This window comes from Coffea arabica, chromosome 4e (assembly GCF_036785885.1).
Source record: "Coffea arabica cultivar ET-39 chromosome 4e, Coffea Arabica ET-39 HiFi, whole genome shotgun sequence".
NCBI lineage: Eukaryota > Viridiplantae > Streptophyta > Magnoliopsida > Gentianales > Rubiaceae > Coffea > Coffea arabica.
This window is the reverse complement of record NC_092317.1, coordinates 26,732,592-26,759,920: the sequence shown is the minus strand read 5'-3', so window position 1 is coordinate 26,759,920 and position 27,329 is coordinate 26,732,592.

The following is a 27,329-nucleotide window of genomic DNA, read 5'->3' as shown; positions in this document are numbered from 1 at the left end:
TATGTCCTTTTGAAATCTCTTTTGAGTCATTTGTCGCTTCGAAGTCGAGTCGCTCTAGTAGCTCTCTCGATCATTCCTTCCTTTGTTTAGTTGCTTTAGTTGGAATCTTAAAGTTTCGTACTTGCTTGAATATAGGTTTTGATGTGGAAAATGAGGAGAACCTTGGTGGGAACATTTGATTTGCTCTGCTTTGTCGGTGAGTGTTCCAATGCATGTTATTTGATTATGCATGACTTGAGAAAATGCTTGACTTGAGAAAATGCTATTATTTGCTTAAGTGCTCTCCTTTTAATGACATGCTAATAAGTGAATGACTGTTGTGATTTTCTTGTCTTGCTAATTTGCTAGGAGCGCATGTTCACATTGCATGAATGCATGATAAATGTGCAAGAATGCAGGTCGATGTGTACTTTATCGCATCGGCTAAACTGAACTTAACCCTATGCTGCACCCTATCCGAGACTCGCCATATGCGAGAGCGGATCAGCTGTACAGCTTTGGGTTTATAACTTACCAATGTTAAGTGCAAAGCTCAAAACTCTTTGCCAAAAGGCCTTGAGTACAATGTTTAATGTTTAATGTTAAATGAGGGAATTGTTGATTTTTCGGAGGGCAAAAGGTGAATGTTAAATAAGGGGATTGTTGATCTTTCGGAGGATGTAAGGTGGGAGTTCGAAGGTTATCATGTGGTAAAGTGTAGGGGATTGTTTATTGGCAGTTATAAGGTGAATGTTGCTCCCTGTGAGCCCCATATCCTTTTAATGTTTAAATTATTGTTCATCCTTATATTTACTTGAACGAATGATTGAATGCACACATGAATGTTATTGTTTATTAAGTATTTTACATTGAAAGATTCCTATTACAATTAATTGCTCCACTACCAGTTTCTAAAGTTGAGTATTGATTTACTTCAACCTATATTATTTGGAAAAATGTGCTTACATGTTAAATTGTGTTATTCTCTTATTTTGCCCGTTTACCTGGAATGCTCACTAGGCGTAAGCTCATCCACGTTTTGTTTTCCTTAACAGGATTCGGATCCGATAGTGCTCAAGAATACTGTTGGAATGTTTTGAGAGACTTTAAGTTTTTATTTTGGTAGAAATGACTGTAGTGTATATATTTTTGAGTTGTAATTAAGATAGATGCCGAATGATGATTCTTTTGTACGCGAACCTATGTAATAGCTTTTGGATGTATGTAAATGTTATTTTGGGGTGTAATGAATATTATTTTGGTTAGTTTAGAAATTTCAAGTAATTCTTGCTATGGATTGTAGTGAGTCTTGGCTAGAGTTGGGCAGGCAGTCCGCTGACCCCTCTGGTTCGCCATTGGGGAAAGGTGCTAACTATTTTGAGTGAGTAATTGGGTTTATTTATGTGACAAATTGTCAAGGTGACTTGTATATGTTAAATGGGTACTTAGGCGAGAGTGTACTTTATCTCATTTGACCTAAGCCCATCCTTTGTTTTGATTTAGGCGAGAATACATACCTTGTGTTAAGTATCACACTTTTGCTGTGTGTTGTTGGGGTGATTACATGACATGAGTTGAACCCCTTGTGCTGTGTGCTATTGGGGTGAGTACTTTGTTATGTACTTAGTTGAGAGATATCATCTATTGAGAGATTGGATATCTCAGGGCTTGGTTCCAGCCCGGTTCCAAGGTTAGACGGACTATTCGAGCCAGCCGGGGTTTGGTCGAAGTTAGTTCCATGCTAACCTTGGGATTTCGTTCTTTGTTAAAGCTTTGATTAAAGCTAAGTGATATTTGTTTCGCTCGAGCTGCTGTGTGCTGTTGACTGGCCAGCGGGGGTTGATAAGGTGAATGGGGAAAGTAAGTGGAGTCTACGGACCACGAGTATTTTGGTTGACGGAGTGTCAACAGGAGTTCAAGCTCGGGGAAATGAACTGACTTTGAAGCCACCCGTATCCTACCATTGTGATGTTACATTTCTGTCTATTGATGTGAAATATCTTGGGTTACATGTTTATTTGGATGTGATTTTACGTTTTTATCCCCAATTATTCACTAAGCATATAGCTTACCCCATTCCATTTGTTTTCCTTAGCAGGGGCCAACGCGGGGATCTCTCGGGAAGGTGTATAGACTTTTGGTTTAAAGAATAACTGATGTTGCCCTAGTACTTGTTATAAGTTGACTAGTAAGATGTATATATTTGTTGTGGTGGTTATAGTTAGTAGCTTCTCTAGGATTTACTTTCTGGTACTTGTGGTATGTATGGCTTGATGTAATAGTTTATATAACTTTTGAAGATGTAATAGCGTATATAGAACTTTCTTTTAGCGTGAAATTTATTTTGTCATTTTTGGAATCGAGTCCTGGCGCGAGTTAGGCAGGCGATCCGCTAAGCCCTTTGGTATGCCTCTGGGTACGGTGGGGTTGTCACAGGTGGTATCAGAGTCCCTAGGTTAGAGGACTTGGCAAATTGGAAAATAAGTCATACACATAAGTATTCGATTGCCTTTAAGGTGAAATGTATCTATTAAGACGAAATGCCGGAAAACTGATTAAGTGATGTTTTGTTGTATAGGTATGGAGACTGGTGGATCTAGCGATACCGGTGGACCTAGCGGTACCGGAGCACGAGCTACGAGTATAGGTAGGCCGGTGAATCGGGTGGTGCGCCGATGAGTTCTTAGATATCAGAGGAGGGTCAGGGAACCCTATAGGCTATATTCTCTCTTCGGTCAGATGAGTCGATCGTGTGAGTGTCGACATAGGTATGGATACCCTGACGAGATAGTTATGGCTATAGATGATGAGTGTCGTTGCCTAGGTATGACGGTTGGCACTCTGAGGGCACAGTTGGAAGAGGCCAGAAAAGTGAGCCATGGACAGGACGTGCGCCTGCGTGACCTCGTGGAGGGGTTACGAGTTGAGAAGGAGCGGACGCATACTCTTGGTCGTCAGCTTGAGGAGACCCACTGCCACCTCTTTGCTTTGAAGGGGCAGATGAGAGAGAGAGCCCAGGGTATTATGCTAGACTGTGAGGTTCTCTTGGATATGGCTGCAGAGGCGCCACCTAGGGCTGGCGGCGCGGGGCTGATAGATGCGATAGACTCTATGGGCTCTGTAGAGGATTTTTGCTAGGGCCGTTACCTTGACTTGTTTTGTTGACTTTTGGAGCCGGTGTGCTCATGAACTAACATGTTTTGTATTGGTTGGATGTTAGTTACTATGTGGACTAATATGTGTATCTTTTGGCGTGAATTGTATATAGATGTATATAGTTTAGTATATGACATTTTGGCATTTTTACCATTTCGTGCATTTTATAATTTTCCACGCTTTGAACTCGTACTATATTTTGTCCCAATTATAGAAGTTATAAGACAATCAAATGGAGACCCATGGTCGAGGTGGGGGTAGAGGACGAGGACAAGGAACCGAAGGGGTAACAAATGAAAATGCGAATATACAGGCCGAGACCCAAGTAGCTACAGCCATACAGTGAATGGCTGATTTGTTAGAACGAATGGTCAACCAACAGGGTCAAGGCCAAGTACAGCATCCCGGAAATCATGAGGGAGAGGACCGTGCCTTAGAACGGTTCCAGAAGTTTCTACCACCAAAATTTTTGGGTGGACCTAACCCTGATATAGCGGAGAGTTGGTTGGATCGAATGTTAGATATTTTCGCTGCATTAGGATACCCAGAGGAACGGTAGATAGCTTTTGCCGTTTTTCAATTTGAGGGGGTGGCTCGTGCCTGGTGGAATGTGATCGGAGCCAAATGGGATAGAGAGCAGACCCCCTGAACATCGGTTAATTTCACTCATGAGTTTAATGAGAAGTACTTACCGCCACTTGTTCAAGAAAGTCGAGAGGATGAGTTCATACGACTACGTCAAGGGACTATGAGCGTGGCGGAGTACGAGACACAGTTTACCAAACTCTCTCGTTTTGCTCCAGAGTTAGTGCTGACAGACCGAAAGAGAATTCGTCGGTTTGTCCAGGGTTTGAACGTGGAGATTCAAGAGGCACTAGCAGCTGCTCAATTGGAGACATATAGTCAAGCGATTGAAAAGGCACAAAGAATTGAAAGTACTAAGAGTCAAGTAAAGGCTTTTCATGATAAGAAAAGAAGACAACCGGATACAAGCAGTTATATAGAGGGACAGAGCTCGAGGAGCGAGCCACCATCTAAGATGGGCCGAGGAATAGGTGGTCCACGATCCACAGGGATCTCAAATCAAGGAAATTTTGAGAAAGGTCAAGCAGGGAGGGAGACCCAGAGGGGTACCTCATGAGGAGGTCCGACATCAGGACCTAGAATGGCATGTGGGTTTTGTGGGGCTGCTAACCACATGGAAGATAATTGTTGGAAGAAAGGCCAAGTTCGGAAATGCTATCGATGTGGTAGTGCTGAGCACCTGATTGCTCAGTGCCCTCACCTGTCAAAAGAAGGAAATTTGCCAAGGGCAGAAGGGAACACCTCTAAGCCGATCAATGCAACGGAAAATCGACCGAAAGTGCCGGCAAGGACCTATGCAATGGGACATCAAGAGGTGACAGACCCATTAGCAATCATTGAAGTTACCCTCCCTATCTTCCATCATATTGAGGTTTCCTTCTATTCGCTCTAAAAGATTAAGGCCAAGTACAACAGAATTATTATGTTGTTAAGATTTTATGAAATTCGATCTATGAGATGTTCAGCGTTCATTAAGAATACGTAAAGACCATTGAGACCTTGAGCTAAGGATTACACGGTTGGTTCTTGGATTGGAATACATAGAGGGACAAACTTTTGAGGTGAATTTTATTGTCAATGAAGAACTCGTTAATGAGGTATTAGAGTATTCCAACCCTTAGCTCATGAAAAGATTAAAATGATTTGGCTTATAGGTTGCAATTTCGAGAACGAAATTCTTTTAAGGAGAGGAGATTGTGATACCCCGACTTTCAGGAAAATGTTTTTTTTTAGTCTCAACGAGGATATTACGGTTTCTTTATTTTATTTTTGTTTTAAGACATTGTTTTGGTTTAAACACTAGAAACCCTACTTGAACTCAAAACCCTAGTTTTACTTTTTCCTTAAATCCCTCATAGTTTACTCAAAACCCTAATTTTAATCTATGGAGTTGTAAAATCCCACATATTTTTCTTAAAATTCCCTTTTATTTGGAATTGATTACCTGATAATAGCTATACTACTCATTTACATCCCCAATGGTTGGAATAAAGAATAGAATTAAGAGTTTTTCCTTTACATTCATCGTTAGGGTAAACTAAGATTTTACGTCTTTTCGTAGTGTGAGTAATCGTACGGAGTGTGTATTAAATTTGGTGATTAAGAGTGAGTTTCGGATAAGAAAATGTGTGTGATTAGAGGTAATAATAATCAGTTAGTAAATTATAAGTTAAAACCCTAGTACGTGTGAAATAAGGAAAAACGGGTTGAACCGACGGGTACCGTTCGTTACCGATTGAGTGCACCACTTGATCACTACTTTATTACGTTAATCTTCTCACTTTTATTTCAGAAAAATTGGTTCTAAATATCTCCTCCAAAGGTCCGAAAATATTGACCCAAAAAGAAAGGAAAAGAAGAAAAATTCAAGACCTAATCTTAGAGTAACAAGTGGCAACCATTCAATGGTTGTTTGACCAACCAATTTCCTTCATTTTTATCACCAACTTTACTTCATTTCTTCTTCATTTCTGCATCTTGTGGCCGAGCTTGAGGGAGGAGAAAAACCAAGAGAGAAAAGTTCCACTTTAACCTTGAATCCTTCTTGTTTGAGTGAAATCTCAAAACCTAAACCGATTAAACTTACCTTGTGGTGTTTGGCAAGCTTTGTGTGGAAAATTTTTTGGAAGAAAGTGGTATGTTTCTCACTTACAAGGGACCTTTGGAAGGTACCATGGCTGCCTATCCCTTTTCTCTTCTTTAATCTTGTTAAAGTTTAGTTAGAAGCTCTTAATCTTGCCTTATGACAGTTAATCGGTTAGTTTTGATTGATTTGTTGGAATATGGAGCTAGGGTTTACATTTTCAGCTTTGATTATAGTTGTCTACCTCTTAATTGATGTTATTGAGCTAGTAATTGATGCTTTTGATGATAGAATACTGTTAGATATGAATTTCTAGAGGAAAAGTTCAAATTCCAGAATTTGGAAACCAATTTGTCCTGTTCTGACCAGTTTCATCCGGCCATGATGGAGGCCAAATTGGGCTTAGCTTAAAACATTAAAGTTGTATAAAATGATGTTTTATAGCTGTTTGTAAAATTGCAGCTCAATCTGAGCAATGTATCATGTGAAATGATTGAAATACCCTTGACTGCCAAATGTACTATGTTGCGGACAGTTTCTGTTTTCCTCTGAGATGTCACATTTTGACCTTGAAAATGGTCAAACTGGTTGTTGAGGTCGTCATGAGACTTGTAGTTATCTGTCTTAGCTTCGAAAGGTATAAAGTTTACCCCAAACTGATAGGCGTAGCTTTAGTTATGGCCGAAATGCCAAGAGACGTCAAATCTGCCATTTAGCTATTTGCCTTTATACTTGATTTCTAGTTACCTTGTTAAGACTTGTGTTGTAATTGGATTATTTTGAGCCTAGTTGAAGGGCTACTGTGGTAACATTACCTATGTGTGACATTGGGGCTGATTTGAGGAAAATAATGAGACCATAAATGGCTGGAAAATAGGTAAACACAAGGGGCATTCCGCCCAAATTTTCACTAGAGGTATAAACCAGCCTTTGGAGTTCTGGTTCGGTAATCTGCAAATTCGACCTCGATCCACTAAAAATTGGGTTGAGTTGTCTTCATAAAAGTTGTAATCCTTTGTCTTAGCTTTGAGACGCTACCTAGTACACCTTGATCCGATAACCACAACTCTGGTTATGGTCAAAACCGTGCAACCTGTTTTCATACCATTTTCATTTCCGCGCACGTGCACATGCATTTCTTGGCCGTTTTTGCCGTTTAGACCGTTTTAGTCCTTATTTCCATTTGTGATGGTTGTTTGATTGATGGTTGAGTATAATCTTCTGTCACAGGCAGTGACGAACCGGACGGAGTCGGTGGACCCATATAAAGTGCCTTGATTTACGTGCTAACTATTTTGAGTGAGTAATTGGGTTTATTTATGTGATAAATTGTCAAGGTGACTTGTAGATGTTAAATGGGTACTTAGACGAGGGTGTACTTTATCTCACTTGACCTAAGCCCATCCTTTGTTTTGATTTAATATGTGAGAATACATACCTTGTGTTGAGTATCACCCTTTTGCTGTGTGCTGTTGGGGTGATTACATGACTTGAGTTGAACCCCTTATGCTGTGTGCTATTGGGGTAAGTACTTTGTTGAGAGATATCATCTATTAAGAGATTGGATATCTCAGGGCTTGGTTCCAACCCGGTTCTAAGGGTAGACGGACTATTCGAGTCAGTCGGGGCTTGGTCGAAGTTAGTTCCATGCTAACCTTGGGATTTCGTTATTTTTTAAAACTTTGATTAAAGCTAAGTGATATTTGTTTCACTCGAGCTGCTGTGTGCTGTTGATTGGCCAGCGGGGATTGATAAGGTGAACGGGGAAAGTAAGTGGAGTCTACGGACCATGAGTAATTTGGTTGACGTAGTGTCAGCAGGCGTTCAAGCTCGAGGAAATGAACTGGCTTTGAAGCCACCAGTATCCTACCATTGTGATGTTACATTTCTATCTATTGATGTGTGTTGACCTTGGTCGATCAATCCTTGGTTTTGATGATTAACAAACCAATATGTAGATTTGGGTTAATGTTTTTATGTGAGTAATTTGTTAGAACAGATTCTTGTGGCATAAAAGAAGAAGCAAAAACAGGGCACTCATGTCGGACGCTTTCGGACGTCCGAAAGGATGAAGAACATCAAGAAGGAAACTCTGTCGGACGCTCGTGAGGAAGCATCGGACGTCCGGAAGGATCGGACGCACGCATCGGACGCACATCAATCGCATCGGACGTCCGAGAAATTTCGTAAAGATTTGATGACTCTCTGACGACGTTCGGACGCAGGGTTCGGACGTCCGACAGGTGGTTCGGACGTCCGACAGGCCAACGGCTAGTTTTGACAGCATTTAATATTTGACCGTTAGAGAGCCTTTTGAAGCCATTTCTCACCTTCTATAAATACCCCAAAGCACAAGAAGACAAAAGACTTTTGCCAACACAAAATACAAGCTTACAAGTGAGATTTTTGAGTAGAAAGATTCTTTGTTGGTTGTATAAGGGGTTGGGGAAGTTGGGTTGTGAGGTTGCTCAAGTGAAGGTTTCTCTCTAGGAGAAGTAAAACCTTGGTGAAGGTGAACCTATCACTTGAAGTGGTAAAACCTTGGTGAAGGTTGCCTCATTTGTATAAAATAGTTCTTAATTGGGTGAGTGATCTTTCAAGTGTAGGTTGTTGAGGGTTAACTAGAATAGTTGTAAAACTCCTTGGCTCAACCAAAGTGTGTTTGGGGTGAGGAAGGAGTGAGCCTTCACTTGTACATCTTGGTTAGCATCGCCATCAATTGAAGAGGCTATTGGATTGATATTTGGTTTGCATTTCTTATCCTTTCTCTTTAATTAAGTTTTCTTTATTGTGTTTAAATTTGATATATCTTTGTGCATCATTGTGAATTTGTTTGTACTCATTGGGTTGCACCGGGCACTTACAATTGGTATCAGAGCTTGGTCTCTTTTGATCAAGCTTAACCGCTTAGAGTAAAGATCATGGCAACCATAAAAGTTTCTTTTTTAGAAGGGCAATCTATTGATAGACCACCTATGTTTAATGGTTCTCATTTTAGCATGTGGAAACAAAGAATGATGATTTTCTTACAATCCGTTTATATTGAATTATGGTATGTGGTAGAAGATGGTCCTTATGAAGTTAGAATAGTTGACTCTACCACCAATTTGAGTAGATTAAAGACTAGACAAGAATTGAATGAAAAAGACAAGAGATACCTTTCTTTGAATGCCAAGGCCTTGTGTATATTGTACAATGCATTAGATGTAAATGAATCTAGTAGGATTAAAGGTTGTAAATCAGCTAAAGATATTTGGGATAAATTGTGTGTATTTCATGAAGGTAACCAAGATATTAAAAAACAAAAGAAATCTTTGCTTGTTTCTCAATATGAATTTTTCAAAATGCATCCTCTTGAAAATGTTGATAAGATGTGTAGTAGATTTTGTGACATTATTGAAGATCTTAAATTGCTTGGAAAAGAATATTCTTTGGGTGAGAAAAATAGAAAGATTTTGAATGCCTTGCCAAAAGAATGGGAAAACAAAATAAATGCTATAGAAGAGGCAAAGGATTTAAATTCTATGTCCATTGAATCTCTTGTGGATACCCTAACCTCTTATGAATTAAAGCTGAAATTCAAAGTGCAAGAGGAAGAAAATGCAAGAATGTATAAGAGAGGCATAGCTTTTAAAGCATCTCAAGTGGGGGATAACCCATCCTTCATGGGTAATGAAATCATGGAAGTGGACAATGATATAACTCCTGACATCAAAAGTTTCAAGAAGATCTTCAACAAGAGATGTTCAAGAGGAGATTGCAAAATTACATGGGATGAATGCAATTCAAAAAGAGAAAAAGAAGAGTTGGCCCAAATGGCACTAATGGCCGTTGGAGAAGATGAGGTAAGTTCTTATCACTCTTCTTGTGATGAAGATAATGAAGATGATGATGTGAAAACTCTTATGATTAAAATGCATAAAAGTTTGAGAAAATCTTATGCTAAAAATAAAGATTTGAAAACAAAAATAAATGATTTGTTGGAAGAAAATTCCAAACTTTTTCAAGAAAATAAATGTTTGAGAATGAAAAATGATGATTTAAAAAATCAAAAAAGTGTTTTTGATTGCAAAAATAATTTGAAAAGGAAGTTGGAAGAGAAAACAAAGTTTTATGAAAAAATGTTGGAGGAACAAAATGTGTTAAAGAAAAGAATTAATGACTTGAACGAGTTTCTCCAAAATGAAAAACAAAAGTTTTCTCAAACAAAAGAAAGCAAATCTTTTCAAGGCACAAATAAGTTTGCTATGATAAGAAGTAAGAAAATTAGTTGCATTAAATCCACCTATGTGCAAAATACTTCTATCATGTGTCACTTTTGTTGCCAATTTGGACATATGCAAAATGATTGCTATGTAAAGAAAAATATGAGAAAAGGTATGAAATTCATGTGGATTGCTAGATCATGTTGTAATAACTCCCAAGGACCCTATTATGGTCTTGACTTGAAAAATAAAGGGGAAGTTGGCTTTTTGATTGATGCCAAAAGGGGGAGTAGGACTTATTGAAGTTTCTTTGTATGTTGGCATTTTCTAAGGGGGAGTTTTATTTGAACTTATTTGATAAAAGAAATCTTCATTTTGTTTGTCATCATCAAAAAGGGGGAGATTGTTGACCTTGGTCGATCAATCCTTGGTTTTGATGATTAACAAACCAATATGTAGATTTGGGTTAATGTTTTTATGTGAGTAATTTGTTAGAACAGATTCTTGTGGCATAAAAGAAGAAGCAAAAACAGGGCACTCATGTCGGACGCTTTCGGACGTCCGAAAGGATGAAGAACATCAAGAAGGAAACTCTGTCGGACGCTCGTGAGGAAGCATCGGACGTCCGGAAGGATCGGACGCACGCATCGGACGCACATCGATCGCATCGGACGTCCGAGAAATTTCGCAAAGATTTGATGACTCTCTGACGACGTTCGGACGCAGGGTTCGGACGTCCGACAGGTGGTTTGGACGCAGGGTTCGGACGTCCGACAGGTGGTTCGGACGTCCGACAGGCCAACGGCTAGTTTTGACAGCATTTAATATTTGACCGTTAGAGAGCCTTTTGAAGCCATTTCTCACCTTCTATAAATACCCCAAAGCACAAGAAGACAAAAGACTTTTGCCAACACAAAATACAAGCTTACAAGTGAGATTTTTGAGTAGAAAGATTCTTTGTTGGTTGTATAAGGGGTTGGGGAAGTTGGGTTGTGAGGTTGCTCAAGTGAAGGTTTCTCTCTAGGAGAAGTAAAACCTTGGTGAAGGTGAACCTATCACTTGAAGTGGTAAAACCTTGGTGAAGGTTGCCTCATTTGTATAAAATAGTTCTTAATTGGGTGAGTGATCTTTCAAGTGTAGGTTGTTGAGGGTTAACTAGAATAGTTGTAAAACTCCTTGGCTCAACCAAAGTGTGTTTGGGGTGAGGAAGGAGTGAGCCTTCACTTGTACATCTTGGTTAGCATCGCCATCAATTGAAGAGGCTATTGGATTGATATTTGGTTTGCATTTCTTATCCTTTCTCTTTAATTAAGTTTTCTTTATTGTGCTTAAATTTGATATATCTTTGTGCATCATTGTGAATTTGTTTGTACTCATTGGGTTGCACCGGGCACTTACAATGTGAAATATCTTGGGTTACATGTTTATTTGGATGTGATTTTACGTTTTTACCCCCAGTTATTCACTAAGCATATAGCTTACCCCATTCCATTTGTTTTCCTTAGCAGGAGCCAACGCGGGGATCTCTCGGGAAGGTGTATAGACTTTTGGTTTAAAGAATAACTGATGTTGCCCTAGTGCTTGTTATAAGTTGACTAGTAAGATGTATATATTTGTTGTAGTGGTTATAGTTAGTAGCTTCTCTAGGATTTACTTTGTGGTACTCGTGGTATGTATGGCTTGATGTAATAGTTCATATAACTTTTGAAGATGTAATAGCGTATATAGAACTTTCTTTTAGTGTGAAATTTATTTTATCTTTTTTGGAATCGAGTCCTGGCGCGAGTTAGGCAAGCGATCCGCTAAGCCCTTTGGTACGCCTCTGGGTACGGTGGGGTCTTCACAATTTATGCCTTAGACAACCAGCAAATCCCTAACCCAATTGAAGTGGTGGAATGTGAGGATTCGCAAATTCTCTTTATTTTAAATTCCTATTGCTAGCTTATTTAAATATTTAATTGCCCGTTTGCTCCAAATATTTTATTTCAATCTTTCTAGACCCAATTGCATGGAACTATGACTTGCTTATATTTTTAAAATGACTCGTTTAAAAATTTAATTTTGAAAGGCTCGTTAAGTGAGAATAGTGAATATGCGTTTGGAGTCAATAATCGATTCGAGGATACAATAAACTTGAAAAATTGGAGACTTGTACATTAGTCTTGAAATAAATATTTTTATGTTTAAGTGTTCAATTATTAGTTAGTGATACTATCGTTATAAGAATTTCTTGGAAATTTCGATTTATCGAGCACAAATCGGAGATACGCGTTTTCGCGTGCGCGATTAATTGAGGGACTTTAAACCTTTATTTTTAGACCATTAAGAGTGAATAATAATAATATGAATGGAAGTGTATTAGAGGTTTAGTGCACAAGTGAAACAAACTCGAAAGGAATCGAGCACGAAACGCGCGTGTGTGCACGCGGGGAGAGAGTTGACTTTTGAGGCATTCTTAGCCACACATTTTAGCTTCTCGAGGAAGCTTCATTTTCATCAAACACTCTCTCTCTCTTGCTCTAAGCAGGCCGGCCATCCAAGGGAAAAAAGAACCAAATTTCTTCATCAAGTTCTTCTTCATTTCATCACTAAATCTTCACCAAATCACCTCAAAATTTACATACACTTCGCTAACCACTTGGAGATCACCTCAAGCTAGGAAAAGAGCCTCATCTCACGGTTTTTCTTTATCTCCAAGGGACTGAAATTTTCTGCCTTGCTCCTCCAAAGAGGTAATGAACGATCAACCTCTAAAATCTTAGTTTATGGAAGTTATCTTACACTTGTGAGCTTATAAATTCATATGGGTAGCTTTATATTATTGGAAATTTTGTGTGTGGGCTCTATGAAATCCCACTATGGCCTGATGGACTGATTTGATGAGATTTGATGTTATTTATGTTGGATTAGTGTTTAATCTAGTGGAAATGAGTTGTATTGTTGAAGAAAGTTCAAAGGAAGTGAAGAGGAAAATTTTACCCGTTCTGCCCTTGTCATTGCCGTGACCCTTAGTGCATTTTTTTGTGGTTGAAATGACTGGATTTTGATGTAAATGTGTAATATAGGTTGTGTAGAAAGTTTCATCAAAAAATTACTTGATTTGGTGGACAAATGTTGAGATTTCGAAATTCTACCAAAACTGGAATTGTGTCCCGTAGTGCTCTGGCAGTGATTTTTAAACAGCTATAACTCCTTGCTCCGATGTCAAAATCGAGTGCTGTTTACGGCATTGGAAATTAGACATTTCCAGTTTTCAAACGGTATAAAATGCACATCCTGATTCCACCTGAGTGATCCGTACCAACCTCATAAATTTGCTTGTTCTGTTTCTCATCTATACTGGAAGCTCTGTTTTAAACAGCGACTTGATGCTCAAATATGAGCTAGTTGTGGACAGAATTTTAAAATGATTCCTTCTAAGAAATTGTAACCTTATGAATGTAGTTTTGAATGCCACTGACCACACACAATTCCAAGTTGAATTGAGTGAGATGTGGCCAAATTACAGAACTGTCTTCGTGTAAGAAAACCCTTATTTTGAACTGATTTATAGCAAATCTTGGTTTGGTACTTGTTATTCGAAATCCTTGGTGTTAATCACCTACCAAATGCATCTTGGATGTTTCTTAGGCATTTTCTACCCAAATGGGCCATGTTTGACAAGATTTCTTTGGCCAAACGTTTAGAAAAGAGAAATTTACATACAAGGCAGATTTGCCTTGGAAACTTGGGGGACTTTAATGATTTTGTTAACTAAATTTTCGTATGTATTTTTCTATAAAACTTGACAGGGGAATAGCCCTTATATGGTAGTGTAATCATACCAAATTTGGTGCCATTTCGAGTCCATTTTGATGTTCAACCAAAGTCCCAACTTTCGTGAATTAAATCTGGAATTTGGCCTAACGGTCTCACTTTTTCTGTAACATTGAGCCGCCATATCTTGGTGTTCAAAACTCCAATTCTTGTTCTACTTATGTTTTTTTGAACTTTTCTTGTAACTCTAATTGAGTTCCAAATTTCAAAGGCTAGTTCGCATTGTGTGAATTTTGCCGAATTTTCAAAGTTGGCCAAAAAGCCCTCGTTTCACTTTAAAGTCATTTCTATACGTTTTATTCATCCATTGTTGGGTTTTTTCGATTTCACCTAATTGTTTGTGCTAGATAGACTGTAATATTCTTTCTCATTTACTCTTAGGTTTTCTCGGTGACTAGGGTAATATCTGGAAGGATATTTGCACGTTATTTTGCATAAATAGGTGAATGTTCCTTGTTTGCTATATTTTTCTTGACTTCATGACTTGTGTTCTTGTTTGATAATGTGTTAAGTGCTTTCAAGGATTTCCAAAACGAGTTTTCTAGGCGAGCATGTACTTTACCGCGCTCGACCTAAATGAAACGTGAAATTTTCAATGATTTAATGATTGCTACATTAGTTGCGCATGATGTAAGCCTTTTGGCTGAATTGGGCCCTGCCGTTCGTTACCGATCGACTCGAGCCAGAAGCAGACTCGGTCGGGCGATATGGTGACTCTGGGTGAATTTGGTATACTCGAGTATTACCTTGTAGTCTGGTGGAGCCTGGCCAATTTCCAGGAGGGGGTGAACGAAACGAAAGAACGAACGATGGTTTTATTTACCAAAAATGCATTTTATTTAAATGACCGGAGGAATAAGGGGAGTGACAGGAGAACGAACGAACGAACGAATATATGGCTCCCTGTGAGCCCGTATCCTTTTAATGAATGTGTTTATCGCTTTATTTTGTATTTGTATCTTGAATTATTGGTTATATGTAATGGATGCATTGAACTTCTTGTTGCCTATGTGTTCGGAACCTCACTGAGCTTTTAGCTCATTCCTTTACTTTTGTTTTCCTTAACAGGGGACGACGAGCAAGGACGAGAGCTCGGTAGAGTCTAGCCAAGACTGGTTTCTTTGGTTTTGTAATGGTTCTCGCCCTAGTGCTCGGCACAGGCTGGATGTATGGTGAATTGAGAACCTTTGTATATTCGATGTTGGTACTCCCTTTTGAGATAGTGTGACGGCCCCACCTCCCCCTAAGGCGAACCAAAGGGTTCGGCGGGCCGCCTGCCCAGCTCACTCCGCGCAGAGACCACGCGAAGCAGGCTCTGATACCAACTGTGACAGTTCTCAGGGTCACATCACGGGGTACCTATCAGCTTGCCACCCGCACGCGGGCATCCCCTACGGAGAGTTTCGCTTCGTGACTCTTCACGAACGAGAGGCTCGGGGTTTTTCCAGACGAAGGTACCCCGCGTTCTCAAATATTACATTCCTCAAACAGAATACAAGATAAATATCAAATATTACATCACATTCTCCAATAATTACATGTCATAAGTGAAGCGGAAACGATTTCCAACCATACATAAAATGATTCCACATCCAAACGGTACAAAATATAACAATTCCAACTAAGCCATCCAATCACGTGAACGACTGAGTCCCGGCGAGAGCTGGGCAGGCGGCCCGCCGAACCCTCTGGTTCGCCTTAGGGAGAGGTGGGGCTGTCACAGATAGCAATGTATATAAGTTTTGCTTTAAGTTTTGGATCGTTGTTATGTTTAGTCTTGTGGGTTTATTCTGGTTTCGATTGAGGATTGACGTGGACGACTGAGTCTCGGCGAGAGCTGGGCAGGAGGTCCGCTGAACCCTTTGGTATGCCTTAGAGGGAGGTGGGGCTGTCACAAGTAAGAATACTCAGCCTTCCAAAATTGAAAGAGGAATGGGAGGAATAAGGACTGTTGGAGCTAGGGGATCTTTATCCAGAGGAAGTCGTAGTGGTCCGATTCAAGCTAAAGGAATGCCTTCTAGTGGTTCGGTAGTGACCCCTCAAGTTACATGTGAGTACTGTGGTAAATCCAACCACTCTGAAAGTGGCTACTGGAGAAAGTCGGGGAAATGTCTGTTTTGTGGGAGTGCCGAACACCAACTCGTAGGTTGTCCAAAGGCACCAAAATTGGGAGGTAACCCTCAGAGGTCAGAGAAGTCAACTTCTAAGCAGACCAGTGCTGGAGGGAGCCGACCTAAGGTAACGGCTAGGGTTTATGCACTGGATCATCAACAGATACCTGATGCGACTGAGGTGGTTGAAGATACGATTCTTGTCTTCCAGTATTTAGCTAAGATTTTAATTGATCCGGGTGCGACACATTCTTTTGTAAACCCTAATTTCATGAGTGGAATAGACTTGAAACCAATTAAGTTATCTTATGACTTGGAGGTTAAGACACCTACTGGGGACCCAAGTCTAATCGCTAATTTGGTGTATAGAGATTGTGAGATCTGGGTTGGAGAACGGAAATTATGGGCCGATTTGATAAGTTTAGCAATTAAGGGGTAGGATGTGATCCTAAGAATGGACTGGTTAGCCCGTTACGATACCCAGTTGAATTGTAAGACAAAGATAGTAGAATTGTGCATTCCGGGAGAGGCAACCTTGAAATTGGATGTAAGGGGTAGATTAGCCTCATCTGCACTTATTTCAGGAATCCGAGTTAGGAAAATGTTAAGTAAAGGGGCTTGGAGATATTTGGCTTTTCTAATCAACACTCCTAGTGATAAAGTGAGATTGGAAGACATGCCTGTAGTGAAGGATTACCCAGATGTCTTTCCTGAAGAGTTAGAGTCCTTACCCCCAGAAAGATAAATAACTTTTAAGATTGATGTGACTCCGGGAGTAGCACCTATCTCTAAGATGCCATATCGGATGGCTCCAGCCGAGCTGAGAGAATTGAAATTGCAACTGCAGGAGTTGTTGGAACGGGGTTTTATAAAAGAAAGTGATTAACCATGGGGAGCCCCAGTCTTATTTGTTAAGAAGAAAGATGGGAGTTTGAGGTTGTGTATAGACTACTGAGGTTTGAATGATGTTACTATTAAGAACAAATACCCATTGCCCCACATCGATGAATTGTTTGACCAATTGCAAGGGGCAGTAGTATTCTCGAAGTTGGATTTGAGACAGGATTATTATCAATTGAGGATTTTGGAGAAAGATATACCCAAGACTGCTTTTAACTCGAGGTATGGACACTTTGAATTTGCCGTGATGCCATTTGGATTAACGAATGCACCTGCTACTTTTATAGATTTGATGCACAGGGTCTTTAAGCCTTATCTGGACCAATTTGTGGTGGTGTTTATTGATGACATTTTGGTGTACTCTAAGAATGTGAAAGATCACGAGAAACACTTGAGAATTATTTTGCAAACTTTGAGGGAACACCAATTGTATGCTAAGTTTAGCAAGTGTGAATTTTGGTTGAAAGAAGTGACATTCTTGGGGCACATAATTTCTAAGGATGGGATAAAAGTGGATCCAGCCAAAGTTGAAGCTGTTTCAAAGTGGAAACGACCGAAAAACCCTACTGAGGTTCAAAGTTTTATAGGGTTAGCAGGGTATTACCGGAGATTTATCTAGGATTTTTCTAGAATTGCTGGACCTATGACTGAGTTGACCAAGAAGAGTGGAAAGTTTATATGGAGTCCTAGGTGTGAAGAGAGTTTCCAAGAATTGAAAAGACGTTTGATACGAGCGCCTATATAGCTCTACCAAATGGGAAGGATAGCTTTGTGGTCTACACAGATGCTTCTAAAGAAGGTTTGGGATGTGTTTTAATGCAAATGACAAGGTGATAGCATATGCCTCTAGAAAATTGAAACCTCATGAAAGAAACTACCTGACTCATGATTTGGAGTTAGCGGCGGTAGTGTTTGCTTTAAAGAAGTGGAGGCATTACCTATATGGAGTGACATTTGAGGTTTTTACTGATCACAAAAGCCTTAAGTATTTGTTTTCTCAAAAGGAGCTGAATTTAAGGCAACGTAGGTGGATGGAATTCTTGGAAGATTATGATTGCACGATAAAGTACCATTCAGGGAAAAACCAATGTAGTGGTCGATGCTTTAAGTCGTCAAGTGCAAGTGACCGGATTGATGATTAAGGAATTACACCTGTTAGAAGAAGTTAGTTATTGGAACCCTAGACTTGAGCCGAGGAAAGTAATCCTTGGAAATATTGTAGTGAATTCCACTTTGTTGGAACGTATTAAAGAGACTCAGGAAAAGGACCCCGAAGTGCAAAAGTGGGTGGAGAGAGTCAAAAAGGGAGAGAAGTCGGATTTTAAATTGGGATCAAATGGTATTTTGAAGTTTCGGAATCGGATAGTGGTGCCAAAGAATGAAGGGCTTAAGAAGGAAATTTTAGCAGAGGCACACCGATCGAATTTTACGGTACACCCGGGAGGGAATAAAATGTACCAAAACTTGAAGAGTTTGTTTTGGTGGGAGAGCATGAAGAAGGAAATTGCCCAATTTGTCTAGACTTGTTTAGTCTGCTAACAGGTCAAAGCTGAACATCAGAAACCGTCTGGACTTTTGCAACTTTTGGAGATACCTGAGTGGAAATGGGAAGATATCACTATGGATTTTGTATCAGGATTACCGAGGACACAAAGAGGCCATGATGCTATTTTGGTGATAATGGATAGACTGACCAAATCGGCTCATTTTCTGCCGATTAATATGAAATATCCATTGGAGAAGTTAGCTAAGTTGTACTTGGATGAGATTATCAGGTTACATGGAATACCTGTGAGTATCGTGTCCGATAGAGACCCGAGATTTGTTTCGAGGTTCTGGAAAAAGCTACAGGAAGTGTTGGGGACTAGATTGAATTTTAGTACTACTTACCATCCTCAGACCGATGGACAGTCTGAGAGGACAATTCAAACCCTTGAGGACATGTTGAAGATTTGTGTTCTGGATTTTGGGAAAAGTTGGAGTAAGTTTTTGACATTGGTGGAATTTGCCTATAATAATAGTTACCACTCTTCTATTTGAATGGCTCCGTATGAAGCACTCTATGGTCGGAAGTGTAGATCTCCGATTTGTTGGGATGAAGTAGGTGAACGAAAGGTCTTAGACCCGACTACAGTGTCTTGGATTGAGGAAGCTAATGAGAAAATGAAATTAGTACGCTAGAGGATTCAGACCGCATAAAATCGTCAAAAGAGTTATGCAGATAATTGGAGGAAGGACTTAGAATTTGCGGTTGGAGATCTAGTGTTTCTCAAGATTACACCTCTAAAAGCAAGTTTAATGTCTAGAAAAGGAAAGAAGTTACAACCGAGGTTTGTAGGACCTTATAAAGTTATCCAACGCGTGGGAAATGTAGCGTATAAGTTGGAATTGCCACCGAGTTTGTCTCGGATTCATAATGTTTTCCATGTGTCCATGCTTAAGAAGTATCATCCAGACCCTTCACATATTTTGCAACCGGAAAGTATTGATATTGATGAGACTTGAACTATGAGGAGAAACCAGTAAAGCTTCTGGATAGGAAGGTGAGAGAATTGAGGAATAAACGGATACCATTGGTAAAAGTTCTTTGGAGGAACCACGGGATAGAGGGAGCGACCTGGGAGGTTGTAGAAGCAATTCGAGAAAAGTATCCAGACCTGTTCGCAGATCAAGGTAAATTTCGAGGACGAAATTCTCTTAAGGGGGAGAGGATGTGAGGACTTCAAAAATTTGTTTATTTTAAACTCCTAATTCTAGTTCATTTAATTATTTATTTGGCAAATTGCCCCGAATATTATTTTGTAACCTGTTTAGACCTAGTTATATGGATCTATAGTTTAATTATATTTTTAAAGTGACTTGTTTTAAAATTTAATTTTTTGGAAGCTCGTTAAGTGAGAATAGTGAGTGCGCGTTTGGAAGCAATAACCGATTTGAGAGTACAATGACCTTGAAAAATTGGAGACTTGTACATTAGTTTTAAAATAGATATTTTTATGTTTAAGTGTTCAAGTGTTAGTTAGTTATACTATCGTTATAAGAATTTCTTGAAAATTCCACTTCATCGCGCACAAATCGGAAGTACACGTTTTTACGCGTGCGATTAATTGAGGGACTTTAAACCTTTATTTTTAGACCATTAAGAGTGAATAATGATAGTATGAATGCAAGTGCATTAGAGGTTTAGTACACTAGTGCAACAAACTCGAGAGGAATCGAGCACAAAACGCGCGCGGGAGAAAGAGTTGACTTTTGAATTAATTAGAGCCACACATTTTAGCTTATCTTGGAAGCTTCATTAGAGCCCAAAACACTTTTTTTTTGCTCCATTCCAGCCGTGTATATCAAGAAGGAAATAACCAAATTTCTCCTCAAATTTCTTCTTCATTTTATCACTAAATTTCCACCAAATCACCTCAAACTTTAACCACACTTTGCAATCTACTTGGAGAGCAACCCAAACTACAAAAAGAACTTCAAATCCACGGTTTTTCTTGAGCAAGGAGGACCAAAATTTCTGCCTTAATCATCTAAGAAAGTAAGTGACGATCAACCTTGCAAATCTTGACTTATGGAAGTTGTTTAGCACTTATGAGTTCATAATTTCTCATGGGTAGCTTTAAATTGTTAGAAAATTGGTGAGTGGGCTCTATGAACTCCCACTATGGTTTGATGGACTGATTTTGTGAGTTTTGATGTTAATAATGTTGGATTAGTGCTTAAATTAGTAGAAATGAGTGATATTATGGATGAAAGCTCAAAGGAAGTGAAGGGGAGAATTTTTCCATTTCATTTTTTTGAAGTTCTATTGACTTGTTTATGATGTATATATGTTGTATGGGTTGTGTGGAAAGTTTCCACAAAAAATTACGTGATTTGGTTGGCCAAATATGGTGATTTCGAAAGTTCATTCAAAACTGGAATTTTTCCCATATTGCACTGGCAGTGTTTTTCAAGCAGCTATAACTTTTTGCTCCGACGTCAAAAATTGAGTGCCGTTTGTGGCACTAGAAACTAGACATTCCCAGATTTCCAACGGTATATCCTGATTCCACTTGAGTGATCTGAACCAACCTTGTAAAGTTGCCTGTTCTGTTTCTCGTTTTACGGGAAGCTCTGTTTTAAGTAGCGAGTTGATGCCCAAATATGAGCTAGTTGTGGACAGATTTTTTAAATGATTTCTTCTGAGAAATTGTAGCTTTATGAATTTAGTTTTCAACGCCACCAACCACGCTCAATTACAAGTTGAATTGAGTGAGTTGTGTCCGAAATTCAAAACTGATTCAGGGATTGAAAACCCTCTTTTGGCTAGTTGATGCCTTAACCTTGAGTGGGACTTGTTGTTTCGAAATTCTTGATGTTAATCACCTACCAAACACATCTTGGATGCTTCTTAGACATTTTCTACCTAAATGAACCATATTTGAGATGTTTTCATTGGCCGAATATTTTGAAAAGGAAAATTTGCATACAAAGACAGATTTGTCTTGGAAATTCGTGGGACTTTAGTGGTTTTGTTAACTGACTTTCCGTAAGTATTTTTCTATAAAATTTGACAGAGGAATAGCCCTTATATGGTAGTGTAATACTGCTAATTTTGGTGCCATTCTGAGTCCGTTTCGATGTTCAACTAAAGTCCCAACGTTCGTGAATTAAATCTGGAATTTGGCCTAACGGTCTCACTTTTCAGCAACTTTGAGCCGCCATATCTAGGTGCTCAAAACTACAATTCTTGTTTCGCTTGTTTTGTTTTAAACTTTGATTGTAACTCTAATTGATTTCAAATTTGAGAGGTTAGTTCAAATTCTGTGAATTTTACCGAATTTTCAAAATTGGCCAAAAAACAACCCCGAAACTGCCTCGATAGCCTAAAACAGTAACTTTGAGCCAAATTTTGAATGTCTTTCATTTGGAATCATGGAAAAGAGTCTTCTAGGAACTTTTAGTACTTTGGAAGAAATTTCCAGCTGTACTAAGTTTTCCAATTTTGGACTTGTAAAGAGTGAGATACGATTTTTCAAAGATTTCGTATCAAAGCTGAAATTTTTGAAACTTAAGGAAATGGAGTTTTTCAAATTCTCCTTTTTCCTTCGATGTCACATGATCGTTTTACACTTGAATTTAGAGATGAAAACCAGATTTGTCTTGTGCTTTAAAACCCCGCCTTTGAGCCTCGATTTACTAGTAAATAGGGCTCATTTTCATGGGATTTTCTTAGATTGTGCTCTAGTACAATCTTCTTCGATAATTGAGGTTTATGAGTGATAGATTATTATTAATTGCTCAGGCACCCAAGAGGACCTTCAAGGGGATCTCACAGGAGACGCCTAACTTATCGCTTGTACTTGCTACTTGAATCACTCGGTGAGTGTCAAGTGTGTGAAAACGTATTAATTGCTTTGATAATAGAATATTTTGAAAATGCTGAGTTGAGTGTGTACTTTATCATACTCGTTCTCATTTAAGTGAAGTGTACTTGAATTTCGTGACATGAAATACTTGAATTGCTTGAAGTAACTTGTTAAGTGAATTTAAGTGAAGTGTTTAAGTGATTATTTATGCTATGGTTGCATAAGTCGATGGGAGTGAATCTTCTCGACACTTAAGTGTTAAGTGGGGGACGCCCAAATCTCACTGGCTAACCCTGGACTCGAGCCAGCATGGGCTTGGTCGGGCTCCTTGGCGAACCATGAGAAATAAAGGCTTGACCTATTAAGAGGTCTTGCTTGGCATACTCGAGCAGTATCGCCTCAAACAAAAGACAGGCGGGCCTGATATAGGGGTATGTAAGGTGAAAAGGAGACATGATAAGTGAAGTTCTACAGACTAAACCTACCCGATTGACGGAGTGTGAACTCGTGGAGGTTCGTAATCGTGCAAGTGGAAAATAGCTTCTGAGAGCTCCTATATCCTTGAATTGTTTCTGTTTACTTTTCTCGCTCGAATTGTTATTTATTGAAATATTATTGCTCTACTTGTTAAATTGAGATCGTTACTTGAACAACGTGCCTGCATGTGTGTTCTTGGCCTTACGAGCGTTTTGCTCACCCTGTAGTTTTGTTTTCCTTAACAGGAAAGGATCAGTAGTGAACCTCGGAGAAACCCCTTTTGAATGTACTTTTGTATTAGAGTTTTCAATGTACTTGGCTAGACTCTGGATTATTGCATATTTTGGGATTTGATGTAACTTGATGTAAGGATTGGATACTTGATGTATTTTAGAACTCGTGATGTAAGTTTGAATGTTATTTATGGGAGTGACCTTCGTTTCTTGCTTATATCATCGTGATGGCTGGGATTTCATTAAGCTTGAACGGAATTTGTCTTGAGTCCTGGCGAGAGTTGGGATGGCGTCCCGCGGATACCCTTTAGTTCGCCTTAAGGAGAGGTGGGGGCGTCACAGGATACCATTGGTAAAAGCTCTTTGAAGGAATCATGGAATATAGGAAGCAACCTGGGAAGTCGAAGAAGCAATTCAAGGGAAGTATCCAGACCTGTTCGCCAATCAAGGTAAATTTCGAGGACGAAATTTTGATAAGGGGGAGAAGATGTGGGGATTCGCAAATTCTCTTTATTTTAAATTCTTATTGCTTGTTTATTTAAATATTTAATTGTCCGTTTGCTCCGAATATTTTATTTCAGTCTTTTTAGACTCAATTGCATGGAACTATGACTTGCTTATATTTTTAAAATGATTCGTTTCAAAATTTAATTTTGAAAGGCTCGTTAGGTGAGAATAGTGAATACGCGTTTGGAGTCAATAATCGATTCGAGAATACAATAAGTTTGGAAAATTGGAGACTTGTACATTAGTCTTGAAATAGGTATTTTTATGTTTAAGTGTTCAATTATTAGTTAGTGATACTATCATTATAAGAATTTCTTGGAAATTTCGCTTTATTGCGCAGAAATAGGAGATACGCGTTTTCGCGTGCGCGATTAATTGAGGGACATTAGACCTTTATTTTTAGACCATTAAGAGTGAATAATAATAATATGAATGGAAGTGCATTAGAGGTTTAGTGCACAAGTGAAACAAACTCGAAAGGAATCGAGCACGAAACGCGCGCGTGTGCACGCAGGGAGAGAGTTGACTTTTGAGGTATTCTTAGCCACACATTTTAGCTTCTCAAGGAAGCTTCATTTTTCATCAAACACTCTCTCTCTCTTGCTCTAAGCTGGCCGGCCATCCAAGGGAGAAAAGAACCAAATTTCTTCATCAAGTTCTTCTTCATTTCATCACTAAATCTTCACCAAATCACCTCAAAATTTACATACACTTTGCTAACCACTTGGAGATCACCTCAAGCTAGGAAAAGAGCTTCATCTCACGGTTTTTCTTTAGCTCCAAGGGACCAAAATTTTCTGCCTTGCTCCTCCAAAGAGGTAATGAACGATCAACCTCTAAAATCTTAGTTTATGGAAGTTATCTTACAATTGTGAGCTTATAAATTCATATGGGTAGCTTTATATTGTTGGAAATTTTGTGTGTGGGCTCTATGAAATCCCACTATGGCTTGATGGACTGATTTGATGAGATTTGATGTTGTTTATGTTGGATTAGTGTTTAATCTACTGGAAATGAGTTGTATTGTTGAAGAAAGTTCAAAGGAAGTGAAGAGGAAAATTTTACCCGTTCTGCCCTTGTCATTGCCGTGACCCTTAGTGCATTTTTTTTGTGGTTCAAATGACTGGATTTTGATGTAAATGTGTAACATAGGTTGTGTAGAAAGTTACATCAAAAAATTACTTGATTTGGTGGACAAATGTTGGGATTTCGAAATTCTACCAAAACCGGAATTGTGTCCCGTATTGCTCTGGCAGTGATTTTCAAACAGCTATAACTCCTTGCTCTGATACCAAAATTGAGTGCCGTTTGTGGCATTGGAAACTAGACATTCCCCGTTTTCCAACGGTAGAAAATGGACATTTTGATTCCACCTGAGTGATCCGTACCAACCTCATAAATTTGCTTGTTCTATTTCTCGTCTATACTGGAAGCTCTGTTTTAAACAGCGACTTGATGCTCAAATATGAGCTAGTTGTGGACAGAATTTTAAAATGATTCCTTCTAAGAAATTGTAGCCTTATGAATGTAGTTTTGAATTCCACTGACCACACTCAATTCCAAGTTGAATTGAGTGAGATGTGGCCAAATTACAGAACTGTCTTCGTGTAAGAAAACCCTTATTTTGGACTGATTTATAGCAAATCTTGATTTGGGACTTGTTATTAGAAATCCTTGGTGTTAATCACCTACCAAATGCATCTAGGATGTTTCTTAGGCATTGTATACCCAAATGGACCATGTTTGAGAAGATTTGTTTGGCCAAACATTTAGAAAAGAGAAATTTACATACAAGGCAGATTTGCCTTGGAAACTTGAGGGACTTTAATGATTTTATTAACTGACTTCCCGTACGTATTTTTCTATGAAACTTGACAGAGGAATAACCCTTATATGGTAGTATAATCATACTAAATTTGGTGCCATTTCGAGTCTGTTTTGATGTTCAACCAAAGTCCCAACGTTCATGAATTAAGTCTGGAATTTGGCCTAACAGTCTCACTTTTTCAGTAATTTTGAGCCGCCATATCTTGGTGCTCAAAACTCCAATTCTTGTCTCTCTTGTTTTTTTTTTGAACTTTGCTTGTAACTCTAATTGATTTGCAAATTTCAAAGGCTAGTTCGTATTGTGTGAATTTTACTGAATTTTCAAAGTTGGCCAAAAACCAACCCCGAAACTGTCTTGATGGTCCAAAACAGCAACTTTGAGCCAAATTTTGAATGTCATCCATTTGTAATCTTGGAAAAATTTCTTCTAGGAACTTTTAGTACTTCAGAAGTAGTTTCCAACGGTACCAAGTTTTCCAATTTTGGACTTTTAGAGAGTGAGTTATGATTTTTCCAAGAATGCCCCTAAATTCGATAATTCTTGACCTTTTGAAAAATTTTCGCGCGGGAACCATTTTCGAAGAATCTGGCCTTATATCCGGCCAGTTCTTGGCCGGATAGTTGGCCGGATTGGTGGTAAAAATTGAAAAAATTTGAGATGCTCTCTGCCTCAAATCCGGCCAGAAATCCGGCCAGTTCTTGGCCAGATTGTGACGTGGCACTTTCACGTCCGACTTCGATCGTTCATCCGAAAATTTATTTACATGATTTCATACCTACTTACTTCCATCCAATGATTTTAAGGATAAAAATCATATTTTTACTTGAGTTTTGAGCCTCGATTTACAAGGAAAATTTAGGCTCATCTTCGCAATATTTTCTAGATTGTACAAGCATGCGATCTTCTATGATAATTGGGGCTTATAAGTAATAGTTCATTATCAATTGCTCAGTCACTCACGAGGACCTTCAAGAGGATCCCACGGTGGATGCTTGAATCTTCGAGTGACACTTTCTCCTTTGTTTACTTGTTTACATGCTTAATTGTTATAATTGATTGGAGATTTTGAAAATGGAGATGGGTGTTTACTTTACCGCACTCGTTCTCATTTCAAATGAATGACTCATGGTTGAAATGAAACGAATGAATTATGAATGACCTGATTTAATGAAATGAAATGATTGAATGCTTGAATGAAATGAAATGATATGCTATGTTGCATACGTCGTTGGAGTGAATCTCCTCGACTCTCAAATGTACATGGGGGACGCCCAAACTCATAGGCCGACCTTGGGACTCGAGCCGGCATGAACTTGGCCGGGAACCTCGGTGAGCCATGAGAATAACATGATAAGGTTGATCTATTGAAGAGATCTTGCTTGGCCTACTCGTGCAGTAGCGCCTTTATCGTCGTTCGGGTCTGGTGGGGGGTTGTAAGGTGGACGGACATAAGAAATAAATAGAGTTCTACGGATTGAAAATATCAACCCGGTTGACGGAGAGTCATCACGGGAAGATATACGAATGAAATTTGCAAAGCAAGTGGAAATTAGCTCCTGAGAGCTAACATATCCTTGAATTGTTTCTGTTTACATTTCACTGAATTGTTATTTACTCGAACATTATTGTTTTACTTATTCATTGGGTTTGATAATTGGACAACGTGCTTGCATGTGTGTTCTTGGCCTCACGAGCGATTGCTCACCCCGTAGATTTGTTTTCCTTAACAGGAATGGGTATGGAGTAAGACTCGAAGGAACCCTTGGGATGTATTCTTGTATTAGAGTTTCAATATAATTGACTAGACATCTTGACTATTGTATATTTTTGAAAATGATGTATCTTTTGAGAACCGATGTAAGGATTGGATGATTATTATATATATTGTTAAGTTTGAACGTTTTCCACTTTTGTTTACTTTACTTCGTGATAATGACTAGTATTGTATTGAGCTTGAATGGAAATTGTACCGAGTCCTGGTGAGAGCCGGGCAGGCGTCCCGCGGATACCCTTTGGTTTGCCTTAGGGAGAAGTGGGGGCGTCACATGGAAGGTACGATCCCCGTTTTTCATCTCCTAGTTTGGGCTTTAATTGATCC